An 18,499-nucleotide genomic window follows, 5' to 3' on the forward strand; every position below is an offset into this window, starting at 1 on the left:
ACATACCTTGTTTAGTACTCCTGATGAGGCAGCTGTACTAAGTTCTCCACCTGCACCAGGCCATTTTTCTTCTTTTCCCAACGCTTTTTATATCCTTTGCAAATTTTAATGCAAACCCAAACACCTGCTGCAAAGTCACAGTGGAACTACACCTCAGGGAGCATTAATAAAACCCTTCATGAACCAGAAGACATAAACTTTAACAGATAAATCTAAGTCTGTTGAGACTATACATGCCTTACAGAGAGAGCTGGGGTGAGAGCCATGGGGCCCCAGACAGGCTAGTTTGTAGGACCCTGCTGTCTTCTACCCATATGTGGGGTAACTTTTACTAACTTAATAGTACTCCCTCATGGGTTCAGGTCTTGAGCAATTGCTGCGATGGCTCATCCCCAAAATGAACTCATCTTACAATTATGCTCACGGAAGAATTTTATGCATCACATGGAAATTTACCTTCCAAAATATTTGCTTTTGTTCCAATCCTGAACACTAACAGTGCGCTTTTACATGAGCAAGTCATGTGCAGAAACAAACTTTGACACAGATCACGCCAGAGTCAGCTGCTCCCGGGTGTAGCATCCTCACATGTGCCTGTGACCTCAGCAGTTAGAGCCAGGGCAAAGCAGCCCCGGGCTGGCAGGGGGCTTGAGGCTCAGCCCGAAGCTCCAGAAGACAGCATTGATAGTGGAGGAGCTGGTTGAGGCACAGGAGTGTGTCAGCTTGCAGAGCCCTGAGGCTAGGTGGCAGGCAGGGGTCTGGGCCCCTGCTGCCTGGACTGACCAGGCACAATTTATGCCTGGGTCAGCATGTATACATGCCTTTAGGCTCAGTTATTTTCACTACCATAAGATAATACTACCTCCAACAGTACTATCGTATGGTAGTGAAAATTAGTTTGCTGCAATCTAATAGTGTAACACATGTAGACTGTGATGCTTTACAACATAGACAGTTAGTCTACTTCCCCATTAAGTGCATCTGTAGATGCACTCACTTGCTCATAATCTCTTGCTTATTCCCTGGCAACTTGAAAAAGATCCCTATCTGCCCTCTAACTAAGGGGTCTGGTGTGTCTGTGTATGCACACCCATCTACATATGTCAGATGCATGCTCTGACTACCCAACTATATAATAATAGAAAACCTAGAGGTTGAAGCACTGGATTTAGGATTAAGAAGATCTGGGTTCGAACTGTGCATACTTTCCATGTGAATCTGCGTTTGTCACTTTATAAAATGGAGAAAATAACTTGCTCTCTCCAGATGCCTGTCACATCTGTTTAGGTTGTAAGCTGCTTGAACTAGGACTGTTCTCTCTTGCGGTTCTTGCCCAGTGCCTAGCAGTGGTGGGCCATCATCTTGAACAAGGGCTCAAGGCACCACCATGATAGAAGCGGCAGAGTCAAGAAATGCAGTCTTGGGAAACAACTGTGCAGTGTTCAGCTAGGAAACAGTTGTGAAAGTCTTTGGGTGGGAGAGCTCAAAAAGAATGATTGAGGAGTGATGCAAGGGATGGTGTTGGTGCCTCTAATGCATCAGCATGGCAACTGGAGGTGGGTTGCCGTGGGAAATACCATTTTTGGTATGTGACACAAAACTGAGGAGGTGAGTTTATGGTTCAGGATCACATCAATCTCTCTGGAAAACCAGTCACATGAGACAGTAGCATAACTTAGAGTGGGCGAGCTGGGCACTAGCCCTGGGTGCTAAATTAGGGGTGCTAGAATTGCATTTCTGCCCTCTCGGAGTCCACTCCCTGGCAGCAGAAGCAACTCCACAGTGGTCCTCTTGCAGGAGCAGCCAGGTGCATATGATGGTCCAGCTGTGGCAGCAACAGCTGGGGACTATTTGTGAGTCCCTAGTGTAGGTAAGACTCCAGTGCCACCCTCACAACTCCTGCCCCTCAACCCCTCTGTCCTGCTTTCCTGTAGGGTTTGTGTAGTTCCTGCTTGTTACACCTATTGTCCCTCACAGTCAAGGATGGTCCCATGAGTCAAGTAAAGGGTTGTAGATGAGTTCATTGATGGCTAAGAAGGCGGATCCTAGAGCCACAGACTCTCTGGCGGATGCCACAGGTGGTGGTTAAAGGGAGAGTTGAACCTCACACTTCTTGGTCTTGTTTCCTTTCTTTCTATTTCTGTCATTTTTCTGCCTTCAGAGTGAGAGAGTTTTCCTCAAAGATGTGCCTTCTCTCACAAGGCATCACCATGTAGCCCTGTCCCAGGCTACTTTTTCCCAATTTGTGATGTCAATGCCACACTTCTTAATGTTCACCTTGAGATTGTCCTTGAAGCATTTTCTCTGGCCCCTGCATGTCCTTTGTCCTTGGCTGAGTTGGGCGCATAGTTGTTCTTTCGGTAAACTTACATCAGGCACGTGTACACAATCCCCTGTCCACTGCAGCTGATGTCAAATAATCACTGATTCTATGTTGGTGGTGTTAGCATCAGTAAGGACACTGGCATTTGTGCGATGATCCTCCCACTTTATGCCCAGGATCCTCTGGAGGTATTGCTGGTGACATTCCAGGAGTTTTAGGTGGTCGCTGTAGGTCACCCAAACTTCACAACTATAGAGAAGAGTTTGGATTACCACCGCCTTATGTAATAGGAGTTTTGCTCAAGTCCTGATGTCAGGATCATTGAATACATGATAATTCAGTCTTCCAAAGGCAGAGCTGACACATCAGATCCTATGCTGGATCTCCTCGTCGATGTTGGCCTTCTTTGAGAGATAACTGCCAAGCTTTGCAATGTGTTTACATTCTCCAGCGCCTGTCTGTCAAGGATGATCTTTGCCAGGGGAGTTTTAATTGGCCCAGAACAGGCTGGGGAAGCGCCTTAAGATTTCTGATGTTAAAGGTCAGTCCCAGTCACTGGTATGCTGGAGAGAAGCAGTTAAGGACTGTTTGTAGCTCCTCCTTGGTCTATGCAACGACAGCACAGTCATTGGCGTACTGAAGTTCCACAATCGAGACTGATGTAACTTTGGTTTTGGCACAGAAGCGGGGAAAATTGAATCTTTCCCATCCTGTCCCATCCATCCTGTACTCAATGCTGATGCTGTGTGGCAGATGATTAGAGATGAGCATCTTGATGACCACAAGAAAGATGGAAAACAGAATTGGTGCAATCACGCAGCCCTGCTTGATGCCAGTTTGAATGGCAAAGGCCTTCATAGCGGAGCCATTGCATAGGATGGAGACAGTCATCTGATCGTGAAGGAGTCTTGGAATGGTGATAAATTTCCCTATAACATTAGGTCCAAAGAACTGGCCAAGTTTAAATTGCATTGATTAAAAGTCTACTTCCCTAAAATTGCCAACCTGGCTATTAATATCCCCTTCCATCTTAAAGTATGCCTGTGTACTCTTAGGCATTTGCTACATTTCATCCCCAGATGTGGTTGCACTTCGGTGGCAAGAAAAGTCATTTCCAACATACAGGGCTTGACCTTGCAGTAATTTAAGTACTTACATTGCTTTGTTCTTATGAACCATTTCCATTGATTTAAAACGGATTATCCTCCTGAGCAAAGATCCACATGCTGAAGCACTTACAGGCTTTGGGGCTGTAATTTGTAAAGCACTCTGGGCTCCTTTTGGAAACAAAATAGTATATACATGTAAAGCTATTGTTATTCTCTTATGCTTTTCACTATTAAGTTGCAGTACCTCAACACGGTTCTGTAAGTAGAACAGAAGTAGTGTTAAACAACAACAAAAAAGACCTTTTTTATTCCCACGTTAGCATATCCACACTAATCCTTTTAGAGAGGGCCTAAGAAAACACATTTTCCTTTACACAAAATAAATTGCTACATTTATTAAGAGGAAAATCACACAAAAATATACCTACACACATCAAAACAACTGACCTTTGGGTATAACACCCTGTGGTCACATACATGAAAGCACAGAAAGATATATTATCTCCACTGATTGCATCAGACATTAGAAAGTATCCCGCAAAAGAACTGGCATGCTTTCCATTGGTAAAGTATGGTAGGTAGGTTTGGATGTTATTCAGTAAACAGAGGCCTGTGTCAGCAGCAGCACTCCCAGAGGTTGTTTGAAGTTTTCCAAATAGGGTAATGTTTCTTTTTAACATGCTGGAGCTGCCTTTTGAAGAGATTTCAGAAGGAACAAATGAAAATAATAATTTTTGCAGATGAGAGGGATAGGACTGGATCCCATTCACACATCTTATTTTAACTGTTTTGTAACCAGTGGCAACTTCGTTGTATCTGGACCCCTGGACTCAGCTGTATTTGTAGTGTAGATGGGCCCTTCTTTGGAAAGGGAAAATACAACTTGCATGAGCTATTGACTTAAGTGTCTTTAATGGTTCAACACCTCCACAATGACTTTGACCAAACAGGTGAGGATCTAATTAGGTCTCAAATTACAGTGATCTGAATCTACCGTGAGCTAGTTGGAACAGTCATAGACCATAGTTGATGTGTCCTAAAGTAACTAAGAGGAGTGGAATAATAGTAAATCAGGAACAGTGACAGGGATGTTATCTCCTTAATGGGATTAACATAATAAATAGCTTTATGTTGCAAAAAGAAAAAGAGAAGATGCTGATGCCAAGTAATGCAAGAGAACAGGCAACAGTGTCTATGAACTGGCAGCTATAAAAATACCTACGTGATTTAGAGGTGTACTTGGTAGCCGTGTTGGTCTGAGACAAAAAGACATAGAAAAAACTAGAAGTCTTGGTTCCAAAATGATACCTTTTATTAGACCAACTGGAAAATGGCAAGAAAATTGTCCTTTTCTGCAAGCTTTTGGGATCAAAGTCCCTTCATCAGGCTCTGGGAAATGTGTGGATGGTACAAGATGGTAAAAAGTCCCCATAGGTAGGAAATAAACATTTTATTTAGGCCTATGTGATTTAGGAACACAAGACCCAATGGCTTTTTTATGTCGTATATTGCTTAGGAATGCATGGCCCTCTGCTTACCTAATGAATCTTTGATAAACTTGCAGGCCTGAATGCTGATAAAATTGCAATAAACACTACCTACCACACCTGAAAGAAAGTTAAGCGTTTCTTCAGACATGGAGATGTCAAGAAAGGTTAGCTTAGACATAAAGCCCTGAACCAGAAGAAATCAATTGATTTTCCAGTATGTTGAATCTCACTGGGAGCAGCTTGTAACGGTGTGCTGCTACACATTGTTTTCTACCTGAAATAACTGCCTTGTCCATCCGTCCCCCTCCCCCCTCAACAATAAATCAGTGAATCATGGCTCAATCGAGCTAATCATATGGCAAATCTCTTTCAGTAGAAAAGGAAAGGCAAAAAGCAAAATTAATGCATACACTCAATTTTTCTCCAAGGCACAATTAATGGTACACTAATACTAGTAATGAAGGCAACTCCCCTTCAAGCCTTTTAGTCAAGGTTGTTAGAGTCATAAGGTTACAATTCTTTACAGGAAGGAAGCCCATGGATTCATATGCTGTAGAAGCTTACAGAAACAAATGCTTTAGTGATGAGGAGTGCAGTCCCTTCCTATTTGCTACTTCACAAGTTTTCAGGAGGAATAAACAAGGCACTGTTTTGCACCCACTGTACCGACAGAAATGTCACTATTGTCCGCAGGGTTTTTATTCCTGCTGCTTTTCCACAATAGCCCATCTCACTGTATACTTGCCGCCTTTGTCCAGCTTGACATTTGGTCCCACACGATCAAATAGCGTCTGGCCTGAGGTAGCAAAGTAGGAGTCGGTCACTTTTGTGTTTTTTTAAGCAGCTCCACTTGCGAACAGTATACAGCAAGGCATTTTGGAGTGCTGGAGGGTCACCCACTGCGAAAAGGAAGCGACGACCAACCCCACTTACACAGCCTGTTCACACACAGGAAGGTGCATTTACAAGGGGTCCTTCTTCGTACCATAAACACGAACCCTACAATTAAATAGGAACGCAAACCTGCTATGCAGTGAAATACTAAAAAGGCACATACTTCAATAGCACTCTGTTTCAAACAGCTTGGGTTAGCCTGAAAGGACAGGAATGGTGCGAAAGGCAGGTCATGGCTATTTCCAGAAACGGTGGAAGTGATTCGAGCCCCAAGACGCCAGGGCTTGGAATTTCCAGACACTAAGAATCGCAAATGTAAAATATATCCGGTGCCAAGGAGTTCACAGCTATCATTAATTCAACCACAAAAAAGTACATTTCAGGTAATATTAAAGGGCTGACTAAAAGCCACAATAGCAAGGAAATTGAGTTAAGGCTAAAAATCCATGTTGACACCTCAACTTTCAGACATGCTTCTGGGCAATGCAAATGCGGCATGATGGCATAAATGAGGTCAAAGTAATTTAACCCTGAAGCATCGTGTTTTTCTGTCTTCCACTTAAAGATACTTAGAATTTAGGAGGTTCATTAATTGCATTATCTTTTAATTTATTTTTGCAATACTCCTAAAAAAAACAAACCCACCTGAAATATTTCAGCAACCAGTATATGGATATGCATATGCCTAGGTATGCCTGATATATATTTATCAGACGTTGTATAGTCTCCCTAATTGCATGCACTTTGCCAATAGCTATTAGGCACAGTCAATTAAGCATGTAGTTAAAACACCTTAAATTGCATAGTGTGGACCACATCGTGTAAATAAATAATTAGTAAGTTATTAAAATGCAAATTCCTGACGTAAAGGAGCAATTACTGAAGAAGAAAGTATTTTAGTTCGTGGCTTATTGACCATATCAGCTCCCCCTAACTGTTTCCTCAGCACTGAAGTGAATGCTGCTGACACAATAGACCCAGCAATGATACAGTTTATTTTGGTCAGTGCCTAATTACTCAGAGCTTTTAGTTCCTAAGTTCTTGACCTAATGGGTTGTAATGGCTCACACAGAGGAAGCTTTCTGTCTGCTCAAATGATCTGAATAGCTGAGCTGCTCAGAATAACCTTTTGCTATATTTGGATGTTTATCACTCAAAACTGGGCTCACTTTTTTCAAATGTATTTTTCAAAGTCAATACTTTCTGCCCTAAGAGACAGCTTGAGATGAAATTGAGCCAGATTACCAGCTGATGGAAACTGGGAGAGCTCACCCCACTTCAGTGAGCTCCAGAGCTGAGGGTCTGCCCCACACAGCTTCCAAATTCAGCTTCATGGACTGTTCATTTTTGAGTGGTGTGATGGCGTTGCAGTTAAAGCACTTTGCTACAGCTTTTGAGGCAGGAGTTCAATCCCCGCTCTGGATGCATGTCATTGGCCACCTGCAAGCTGACCAGACTCTAAACAGAGACTTAATTATTCAGGCTGGATAATCAAAGGTGGCTAGAAATGATCCTAGCCACATCACTTCCCTGAGTGTTGTTGATTAAGAAACTGCTGGGCCAGCTACCAATTCTCCTCTGTTCAATCATCACCCATGAGTATCTCACTTCCAGGACTGTTAACAGGACCATTAGTTGACACAGCTGCTGCACAGGGCTTTTTTCAGTTGCTTGAAGGCCTTTAGGGTCCCAGGTAACTAGAGAACTGGGCCCTTCCATTTTCCTTTCATTTAACTTTGTTAACAGGGCAGCCAATTCTGAGAAGCTGGGTACAAATTTACAATAATAACTGGCTAACCCCAAGAAGACTCTTAGCTGTGGACTTTTGCAGGCCTTAATTGCCTCTACCTTATCCACCACCAGTAGGATGCAGCCTCGTCCAACCTGAAACCCCAAATATTTGGTTGTCTTCTTTCCTAAGACACACTTTCCTAGGTTAGCTGTTAGTCCAGCTCTCCTAAGTTCCCCCAATATTGCTTGACGATGTCTCAAATGTTGGTCCCAGTTCTCAGAGAAAATTTATAATATCTATATACACAGACATACATTTGGTCTGCATGGGGCCGCTGCCTCTTTTCAGCGACTAATGAATCAGCTATTGGCCCCTCACCAAACAGCATCCTTGTAAATTGGTACAATCCCTATGGTGTATTAAAGGCCATTTTTTCCCTATCTGCTTTTGCCATTGGAATTTGCCAGTACCCTTTAGTAAGGTCTAGGTGGATATGAATTTGGCATGTCCAATTTGTTCTATTATTTCTTCCACATGTGGCATCGGGAAGGCAACAAAGACCAAAAAAGTGTTAACTTTCAGGAAATCTATACATAACTGGATAGCCCCATCCAGTTTTGGAATTGCCACTATTGGACTATTATCACTCCTTTAAGCATCTGTTCCAATTCTTGTTTTACCGGGCCATACAGATGTCTTGAGAGTCTCCTTCACTGCTCATGAACCACATACCCTGGAGAGGTGGTGAATCCTATGTTCTGCCCCTTATGCTAATCCCAGTTCTTCTGTAAGCACATCCTGAAAACTTTCTACCAGTTACTATAACTGTTCTTTCTGGGTAGGGATGAGTTCTGCTATCATGGGTTTCTTTCCTTCTGCAGTTATCTTCCCACCAGGTCCAAGCCCCAAATCCTCCTGCTCTGGGTCTCTGAACCAACCCCTAGGGTTCTACCCACTGTTTGAGCAGATTTATATTGTAAATCTGCAAGTCTTAAGCATTTTCCTTAAAAGATGATTGAATCTCTCTCCTCAAGGCAATCTGTCTGGGGGTGGTACACTGATGTTCTTAGTTGTTTGATCTTCAAAGTCTCTCATACCCTTCTCATAACCCCCAACATAAAACTGGTCCCCTGGTCCATTATTATGTCTTGGGGCATCCACACTATTAGTTCTTCCATTATTTTAGGAGCATTCGCTGACCTCAAAGGAACGGTGTCTGGATATCTGGTAGCATAATCAATAATTACCAGCACAAACTGATTTCTTTTGGCACTCTTAGGAAAAGGTCACGATATATCCATGTCATCCCACTATATCTGTAACAAGTCTTCACCAGCTATCTCAGGTCTGTACCTTTTGGGATGTCTGGTGATTTTAGTAAGTGAGGAGACATCCTCAGGAGATCCCTCTTCACAGGTGACCGACACTCTCATACCCTTTCCTGCCATGATTTGATGGTATAAATTAAATTGAGAGGAAGAGTATGTGAACAAATCCAGTTTCAAGGTTCTCCTTCTGATCGTTCGAGGGCTCTGCCTTCCATTGAACCCCAGCCTGAGCTACAGTGTTAGGATGTTCGTGTTCTTGAAAACACTATATTGTTTGTCTTGGGTGAATCACTCACAGGTGACCCCAAATATTGAAAAGAAACACAATGCCAGCTTGTTAAGCACTCACAAGTGTCTCACTATTGAAATAAACATGAGGTCCATTGGCTCTGCAACCTCACTTGCCCCCAGGTACAGGTGCCAGTCCCATGCCACCTGTCTAGTCACTGTCCCCGTATGGATTCTGCTGAGTCATACCAAACAAAAATTAAAATTAATATTACATTCAGCACTCATCCAGCAAGTGTACTGAAGATTACTCTGCTGTCTTCACTTGCTGTATTCATTCCCTGATGCAGGGTCTCTGCAGCTTACCTCCTATTGCAACTCATCCAGCTGCTGAGGCTTTGCTAGCTCCCAGCCAGCACTGGTTAGAGCAGGACATTCCCCACGCCATGCTCTATTTACCCAACTCTGCTTCTCTTCTCTAGGCTGTGCTTTGTCTGCATGACTCTCTTCCCTTGGCTCCAGGATGGCTGTTTCCAGTTCTGTCCCAGTTCTCTCCAAGCTGTCATAGGAGGATCCTTTATGACTAGTGCCAGATCCCTTCCTCCTATCCAGAGGAAGCACCAGCTAGAAAAATGTTGCTTTGTGGTGGTGTCCGGCCATGGCAGTAGAGCAGCATCAGATAAGGAAGTCTCCTGGCTCATAGCTGCTCTAGCTGGCTCGGGGTACCTCTTCACTTCCTCACATATCCTGCCCCTCAAGATGCCACTAGGCATTCCAAGTAATCTATTTACTGCAATTCCTCTGTCTGGGCTGGGATCTATTTCCCCTTTTTTCTCACCGTGTCCCTGACTCTTCATCAGGGTGACAGTGTGGCAAGAAAGTGGCTACTGTATTCAATTTCCCCAGCCTGTAGGTAATGCAGAATTGAAATGGTTGCAATGCTAGTGGCCACTGCATAATGAGAGCATTGTCAGCTTTCACCGTATTCAACCATTTTAAAGGGGCGTGGTCCGTAACCAATTTAAATTCCCTACCCAACAAATAGTATAAAAAATAATCAACTCCCCACCGTATGGCCAAGCATCCCCAAGCTACCATGGAGTACTTCTGCTCATGGTCATTCGGCTTTCAGCTGGTGTAGCCAACCGGTCACTCCAGCCCTTCAGCTGCTTTTGATAGCACTGCTCCCAAACCTTCTCTGGACGCATCCATCTGCAAAGTAAATGGTAATGAAAAATCGTAAGTATGAAGTATTACTTCTTGACAGAAGACCCTTTTGGTGTCTTCAAAAGCCTTTCAGTGCATTGCATCCCATTCAATATGATGGGTTCACCTCCCTTTTATGGCATCAGCCAGAGGAGTTGTCACTTCAGTGAATTTAAGTATAAATCACCGGTAGTAACTAGCAAGGCCTAGGAAAGCCCTCATTTGTCTTTTATTTTGAGGCTGTCTATATGCCTTAATGGCCTGCACTTTGACAGCTAAAGACCTAATATGTCCCTGCCTTATCAGGAAGCCTAAATATTTGGTTTCTGCCTTACCTAAGGCACACTTCTTAGGGTTAACAATTAGACTGGTACCCTTTTTGCCCTCTTTATCAATGTGAAAACATCCCTAATGGTTCTTTGTAGTCTGCAGCAGTGGTAGTCACATGAGGCATCTTTCTTCCCTCCTGACAGCTGTGGACTCATTGTATGCCTGTCCAGCAGCTCATCCTCACCTTTTTGCTGACTCCAGGTAAGTCTCTTGGCTTTCCCCATTTCCAGGGGAAAAAACTGCCTGGCTACCCCTGCGTTCTCTGGTTTAAAGATGATCAGAACTCCCAGGGTCTCTTGGGAGTTTGTCTCCACTGTGCCAAGCCACAGCATGGAGAGTTTAACTGTTTCATGGCTGGTCCAATGTTCCCTCGGGGCCAAGTTTCCCTGTCAGATTCATCCAGAAGGGCAAGCACAGCAGAGGTTGAAGTAGACTCCCTGCTACAACCACCTTTTGACAAAGCCGTCTTTACTTTTACTAATCCTAGAATATAGGTCTGTGACAAATGTACCCTTGGGATCCTTAACTGGTCAAATCACAGTAAAAAATAAAATTAAAATTTAGCATCTGACTTTCCTCAGAAAATAAATCCTGGAAAATTGGGCTAATCAGGGATATTTAAAAGGTTCCTCCTTAACTCCAGAGCTCAATCAAATCAAAACAGCCTCACTCAAATCAAAAAAAGTTGGAAAACATATGTCAAAATGTAAGTGCCCAGTCAGAAACAGGTAGGGATTAGAGTATTTAGGAATGGGAAAGGAGATTCTAAACTCTAAAAAAGTTTAGCTTTACTGCCTCACATTTTAGCAAAGCTTACAAAATAATACCTTTCTGAGATGTGGATACAAGCAACTGGTGAGCTTTAACCACACTGGAACAGTGGGTTAGTGTAATCTCCCATGCCTCTCCCCTGGGCTTCACGTATGGGGGTTCCTCTTGGACATCGCCATTGTTTTTAGGAAGGAACAGTTGGTTATTGGGGTGACTTCGGGTCGGTTCCCCAAGGGGCCTCACCTGCCACGTTCTTGATGATAAATAATTTCTAGTTGGGAGGAAGGTGTTTGGTCCCATCTCCCCTGGTACCTGCCTTTGGTTGTTCCTGCTGTTCCTCCTGTTTGGGGCTCTGCCTCCCTTACACCTCGCCTAATGCCAACCATGATGTCATCACCTGTATTGACAGAGTCGATGTCCTGTACCTTCTCAGTGCTCTGGCTCTCGGAATTTTATTCTGAGGTTAGGGTTAGGGGCATTGTTCCTATCCCAAGTGCTTCTTGCTTTTCCTCCGTCTGTACATCATCTGGTTTTCTGTCCCCTGGAGTATCGCCTCTTTTCTGGGGTTGGTACTTGCTGTCAGTCAGCCGTGTCTGGATTCCTGTATTGCTGGGTCCTGCTGGACTCTGGTCTTCACTGCAGGCATCTGTTGTCCACAGCGACCCTGCAGGTAAATCCTCGGGCCCTCTCTGGCCCTGTGCTCTCACTAAGACCCCCTCCTGGGGTAACCACCAGGTCCCCTCACTGGGACTACCTGCCGGCTCTAGCCCCTATGGGCCAGTTGGGGACTCCACTTCCAGTCCCCCCCACTTGACTTCCGCCGGGTCTTTTATCCCAGCTCCAGGGATCTGGACGACCAATAAGTTCCGGCATGCTATTATAAAGCGCATTCATGCCAACAAGGGAGCCAACCCTGGCTCCTTTGGGCTCGGCCATTTTTTTTGCCTTTTTTCTATTTCCCATGGCAGCTCTGCCCACCGCAGTTTCACTTTCACAGCATTCAACTTCCGGTATGGCATCCCACCACCTCCACTCCTCACCTGGTAAGTCTTTTCCACAGTTAGACTAGGATGGATTCCCTTTCATCTTGCACACCCATTCTTTTGCACGTAACTGGACAGCCTGGCAACACTTACCCAATCTGCATATGCATAATAACTATAACAATGCATGGCTCTTATTAACATTTGTGCACCAGGATTGCAATCATGAACAGCTATGCATTCCTAGCTTGAGAGAGCTATATTTTCAAGCAAAACCAAAGTCCTGGCAGTGTTTTATTTCAGTATTGCTTGTATCCTCCCTAAGGCAAAATACACCCCATGTGGTTGCCCTTCCCAACTCCACCTGGCCCTGATTCATCAATATATTTTAGCACATGTATAAGTCCACTGTACCTACTTGAATCCAGGGCATAGGTATCTGTATATACTTTCCCCTGCCTCCTAGTATCTACAACATAGACCCTTCATATTTATATAATTACTATTTGGGTTGCATTGTTTCTTTTACTTGGTTTTATGGTCTACGAGATCCACATTATTCTCTGAATCCAGGAGTTGTGTTTGTTGTTTTGTCTGTAGTAAAACTAAATCCAACTTAATTTTATAAACTAGAGAAACCGCAGCCCTTTACAACATGGCTAGTATAGCAGTACGCAGAAGAAAAAACACTTTTACTACAAAATGTATTATTTGCCATCAGCTCATCTGGCTCTACCCACATAATAGCTAAACTATGACCTATTAACATTTGCTTTCCTTTGCAAGAAGGCAAGTTATGTATTCTAAACTGCTAGGTTTTTTTCAGCTATCAGCAAAATAAACAACATCCACCATTCAGATTACATATTCTATTTTCAACATTCCTGAAAAATTATCCACAAAAAGGCTTAGGAAGAAAATGACATTTTACAGTCTCTTGAAACCCTTTTTTTAAAGATGTGTGGGGAAATTCTTACGTATTTTCCCCATAACGATCTTCATATTTTTACTGACCTTGACCACAACTTTGTTGCAATAACTTTCTTCTGGTTCTGTGTTCTTTGCCATGACTTGGCTAGGGTTGACTATAAAATAAAAATTAGAGGAAAAGTTACAGTTTAGAATATGTTCCTTGTTACATTATACATATAAAAGTAATTTTTACAAATCACAGATTGCAAAATTTATTCCCCCCCCCCACCGCCCCCAAAACTCCATAGGGACTGCAATACTGTAGATGGTTACTATGGTATTATACATGCCAACAAGAATGTCCATTGATATACTGCTTTATGCATGCCCTTTCACAACATCTGATGAAGAAAGCTTGGGCTCACAAAAGCTTGCATTATACACATGCACACTTTTCTTAGTTTGTACCTGCTTACGCTAGCTCAGTAGATGACATGCCAGTCGCAACTGCTCCACACAAGCTCAACTGCTTGACTACACTAGCAGCCTGGTCCCTCGAGCATTTTCCCTGGGAAGTGGAATCTCCCTCTACTCACCTGCCACATCTTGATTTTAACAAAGAAGAAAAAGGAGGTTCCAAAATAGGTGATACACTGCCCTTGGGTATGTTCTCATTATGAGTGTTTCTTGGGGCTCCTCCTCCCCTACACCCCATCCACTCACAAGCTGGGTCTAATCAATTTTATGGTCTGCATTATTATGGGTAGGTGCAACCAGCAGCTTCAAGATCACTACCCCTTCAATGAGGCAAGATTGTCCTGATGAGAAGGTTACATGTGGTTGCCTCCGCCACTCTTAGGGGTTTAATAACCCTGACAGGCATTTTCAAAGTCAATTTGCTAATCCAGTAGACTTTCAGCATTAATTTTCAAATCAAGTAAATTCTCCAATTCATTTCATAATTCACAAAAGACCTTAGAGTCCAGTCCAAAGGAAATATTCGTAATTCATCTACCCGGCCCAGTCCTTGGACCCTAATCTCTTCAATACCAAATGTAATTAAGTCTGAGTAGAAAGGCCAAATCCTCGCCAGTAATTTCTTCTCAAATTTTCCAAAATAACAATTGTGCCTTCAAATTAATTTATCTGTACAAATAAATCAATACATCAGCCACTTATGACAGAACTGGGCTCTTAAATTAATATGTACAGATAATCCTCTAACTTCTCAGAGTATTGCAACATGTAATTAGTCCCCTAAGGGAGAAGCAAGCCAAAAGAGAAAAAAAGAAAGATACAATCCCAGTGCTTGCAGTCCTGTGCAATCGGGATGCCCTACTCACTTGCCCTTTATACCCTCCAGTCTGTGTACAGGGTCCCGGATGGCAGGGGAGAGTGGGGCAGGGAAGCTTGGTGCCATTGCCTCAAGCTCTGCGCCACCATGGTGAGGCACCCCCTGCCCACCCAGCAGCAGTGGGAAGCACAACTTCATACCCCCACCCCCACTGCTACCAGAGATGTGGGTCTTAAGGCAGCAGGATCGAGTTTCCCCACCTGGCCCCACTCTGCCCTGCTATGCTGGGTCCTGCCCTCTGGGCTGTGGAGGCCCCCAGGGGAGGGCAGCAGGGTAGGGAGTCTCAGCCTTAAGCAGGCAGCCTGCCCCCACCCCATGCTCAAATCTCAGGCATACATCCCCTCATGTCCCCTCCTGGAAGTGTATGCAGAAGCAGGAAACTGTCCCACCACCCACCCTGAACAAGCCACCTACAGCCCCATCCTAGTTCCCAACTGAGCCCTGCGACCATGCATTCCAACCCTGGGCCCCAAGCCCCACAAACTGCCTGCAGTGACCCTTATAACCACTTTCAAGCAAACTACTGGTAGAGGTCTCAAGTGTAACCCCAAAGCAGGTTCACTGCCATATATGCAACTTTGGCACATGTTAATAGGACTGGATGGGTGGGGCATGCTTGGGAAAGTCCCTCCTGAGCAGCATCAGGAATGAAGGAAGATGTACTCTATAAGTCATTGTTATCTTTTAAGAGCCGCATTAGTCAGCAAAGAAGAGTTCACAGAAACCCATGTCATGTATTTACATTTGTAAAACCCAGAATGTTTGTTCCAAGAAACACTTTTTGCAAATAACTTTATTTATAACTTGTGCACAAGGATTCCAGACACAGGTGGCCTGTAAATTCCAGAGGAGATTATTTAGAATGGAAATTCTTTACCCCCCCCTGCAAAAACAAAACAAAACCCCACACTAAGATACTACTGTACTAACTGGTACCAATTGTTAGTCTTGGTAGACATGAACTCATTTTTGCTTTGACACTAAGATAATACTCTGTGATTTCACTGTGAAAACATTATCTACTCTTGCTTTTTCTACCTCCATAAAGTTTTACAAGCAATAAAATGGCCCAGAGATCAGCTATCTTCCTTTTGTTGCCTTTGTGTGTTTCCTTTTGATGCCTAGTGCACAGAAACTCCCTGATGAATTATTATAATGAACCTCCACTTGATTAAGGTATCTAATCTAAACTGCAAAGTTTGGGATATATATTGGCATTAGGAATGGTATATTTGTAAAAGAGGACTATTCCCACAAAGGTTAAATTTGGATTAAAAGCAGTTTTGCTTTCTAGGTTCCGGATACTTTCTCCTTGGCATCTCTTATCTGATCCCTTCCTCTTGGTGTTGAAAGCCCATCCATGCCCACTCTCTTGGAAATGCTCTGTTATGTTCCACAGGTGACATAAAAGCACAAGATCAGAAGGAGGCTACAGAATTTGAGAGATATGTCTTTCTAGTTGTTGTACAGTGAAAGCCCTCAAGAAGGGGGAACTTGGGCTTTCCATCCCAAACAAAGCTGTTGAAGGTGCACATTGCTTCTTGGCAACCCGTACAAAGTAGCTTTCTCCAACTGGTTTCATTTCCTTACTTAAGAAAAAACAGTACAATTAGCTACTTAATTTCTCATGCCCGCTACAATGCATAGGCAGTGCTGATTGATTGGTACGTTACAGACCTTTCTCATTCTTTAAAAAGTCATTTTATAGGTATTTTGTCAAGGGGGGCTGGGGAGGGAAGGGGTTACATCCTAGGGAAACTATTAACTTTCCTCCATTGGCCTGATTCATCATGACTCGATCCCTCCAGGTTTACCCACTGAATTCAGTGGAGTTTACACCATTGTAGAACTGGACTCATGTGATCTGGCCATTAGTGTCCAAATCAAAGTTTTCTATAAAGTATGCTAGCTCTATTAGTCACTTCCCCTCTTTTTTCTTCGGGACCACATAACAGGAAGTTAGTAACAATGTGACAATGTGCAATTAAGTTATCAGCCACTAGGTGACTCAGTACTATATTATATTGTATTGTATGCACTTACCCTCTTGGTTTGCTTGAATATAGTTCTCTGTAAAAAACTACAGCCAAAACAATGTCACCTGAGAGCCAAATTGGAAGGGATGTTTCAGATGATGTAATTCAGATTTCTTTTGACTTGCATACCCTACCTAAAAGTGGGTACAACCATGCAACCAGGAGCCATAAGGAAGTGTGAGTTGAAATTAGCCCCCATGCCTCTTTGGTTTAGACTCGTTTACTACTTCTTGCAGATCTTTGCTGCAGATGAGACTCCTTTCTGCTGCAGTGGGAGCAGGTGTGATTTGGACTACAGGATTTGAACTGACTTTGGCTTTCAATTCAGGTTTGAACCCAACTGTCAAACCTTATGATCATTACATTAAAATCATATTTTATTTGTTCAGATTACTGTAGCACCTGCAATATGGCAGGCATTGTCCAGCCAACTAAATGGGACACAGTCATGAAAGGGATATTTCAGTACAAATTCATACATTGTCCTAGGTTATTGCCCAACTGGATGGAGATTCGCTCAGAAGATTTACCATTCTGGATAAACTTTCACTGACCTGGGCTGAGTTTCAAGTGTATAATGGAATCCAAATGCAAAAAAAAATTCACGTGGGTTTGCAATTCTTAGGAAAAAAAATAACAAAAAAGTGTAGCTTTACCAACAGCTGACCTCGACAGCCCATGCTCTCTGAATTGATTGCTTTAGCTACTGATATTGCTGTGCGTGCAGCATGTAAACAACTAGAATATATGGTGGCATTTTACTCTACACATGAGAGATGCTCACAACATGAAATTCAGGCCAATTGTATATATCTGTAATGGAAGAACAAATGGGTTTCATGCATGGGAAAAATGGAATCTTCCTTTCAGATGGAGGCTGGTCCTCTCTTTTCTTGCCACTACTACTATTACAGCTAATGAAAAGCAGCAACAACCCACAAAAAGGGGATGAATTCTCATGACTATAAGTATAAACCAGTGTTTTTTCAACCTTTTCTCCACTTGTGAACCCTAAACAATTTTGAGTGGTAGTGCGGACCCCTTTGAAAATGTTGAAACAGCCTCAAAATGAAATGAGGGCGGTTAAAACATTTCAAAATTTTCAAAATGTTTCAAGTTTCAAAGCTCAAGCTGGGCTTGCCTGCAGCAAAACAAAGTAAGGAGAGGGAGGGGGAAGAGGTGGGAAGGATTGCTCTCATCTTGGCTGTGTAGCTGGCCAGTGACTGTGGTCCTTCCCTGAGGTCCCTTCCAATCCCAGTGGGGGAGGGATGGAAAAACAGCATAAAAGGCAGCGTTGTTTGAACTGGCCTGCTTTCTGCCTTGGAGTATGACAGTTACTGAGCTGTGTCTTCCAGCAGCTCAGGAGTGTTAGACAATGAAGGCTACTACTAGCATTGATTTGAATGATTTCCTACTTGCTAGCCAAGCCTAGCAAGTGGGATTCCAAAATACCTTTTTCTTTCTTCTAGACCCTTTTATTTTATTATTATATTCATTGATTTATTCTTTTCAATGTTATAATTATATGGATATTACACTATAGAATTAATATAGGAAAGGAGATACATTTATATTTTATTTTTATACATTTATACCTTGCAAGATAGATTACACAGCTTATAGAATATATATAGGAACACAGATACCTTTATATATTTGTATAAAAACAAGACACTATGAAACACACCATGAAGCGTGGTGTAAAAGCAGCTGGCAAGCCTTCAGGGAGGGGCAGGAGAGGGGGTAGAGGGAGAGGTATAAGTTCTCACCCCCTAAACTGAGACACAGCCTCTTTCCTACAAC

The 18,499-nt window shown here is 43.1% G+C and overlaps 1 long non-coding RNA gene across 2 annotated transcripts in view; it reads right to left on the reverse strand.

Moving 5' to 3' along the window:
- LOC112551950 overlaps positions 1-18,499 on the reverse strand; it is a 116,227-nt gene that overhangs the window by 20,919 nt on the left and 76,809 nt on the right. For both annotated transcript variants that reach the window (XR_003096293.1, XR_003096292.1), the window contains exons 2-3: positions 13,409-13,479; positions 10,174-10,316 (exon numbers count right to left, since the gene is read on the reverse strand). This is a non-coding gene — a long non-coding RNA (uncharacterized LOC112551950). The remainder of the gene's footprint in view (positions 1-10,173; positions 10,317-13,408; positions 13,480-18,499) is intronic.

This window comes from Alligator sinensis, unplaced genomic scaffold, assembly GCF_000455745.1.
Source record: "Alligator sinensis unplaced genomic scaffold, ASM45574v1 scaffold1084_1, whole genome shotgun sequence".
NCBI lineage: Eukaryota > Metazoa > Chordata > Crocodylia > Alligatoridae > Alligator > Alligator sinensis.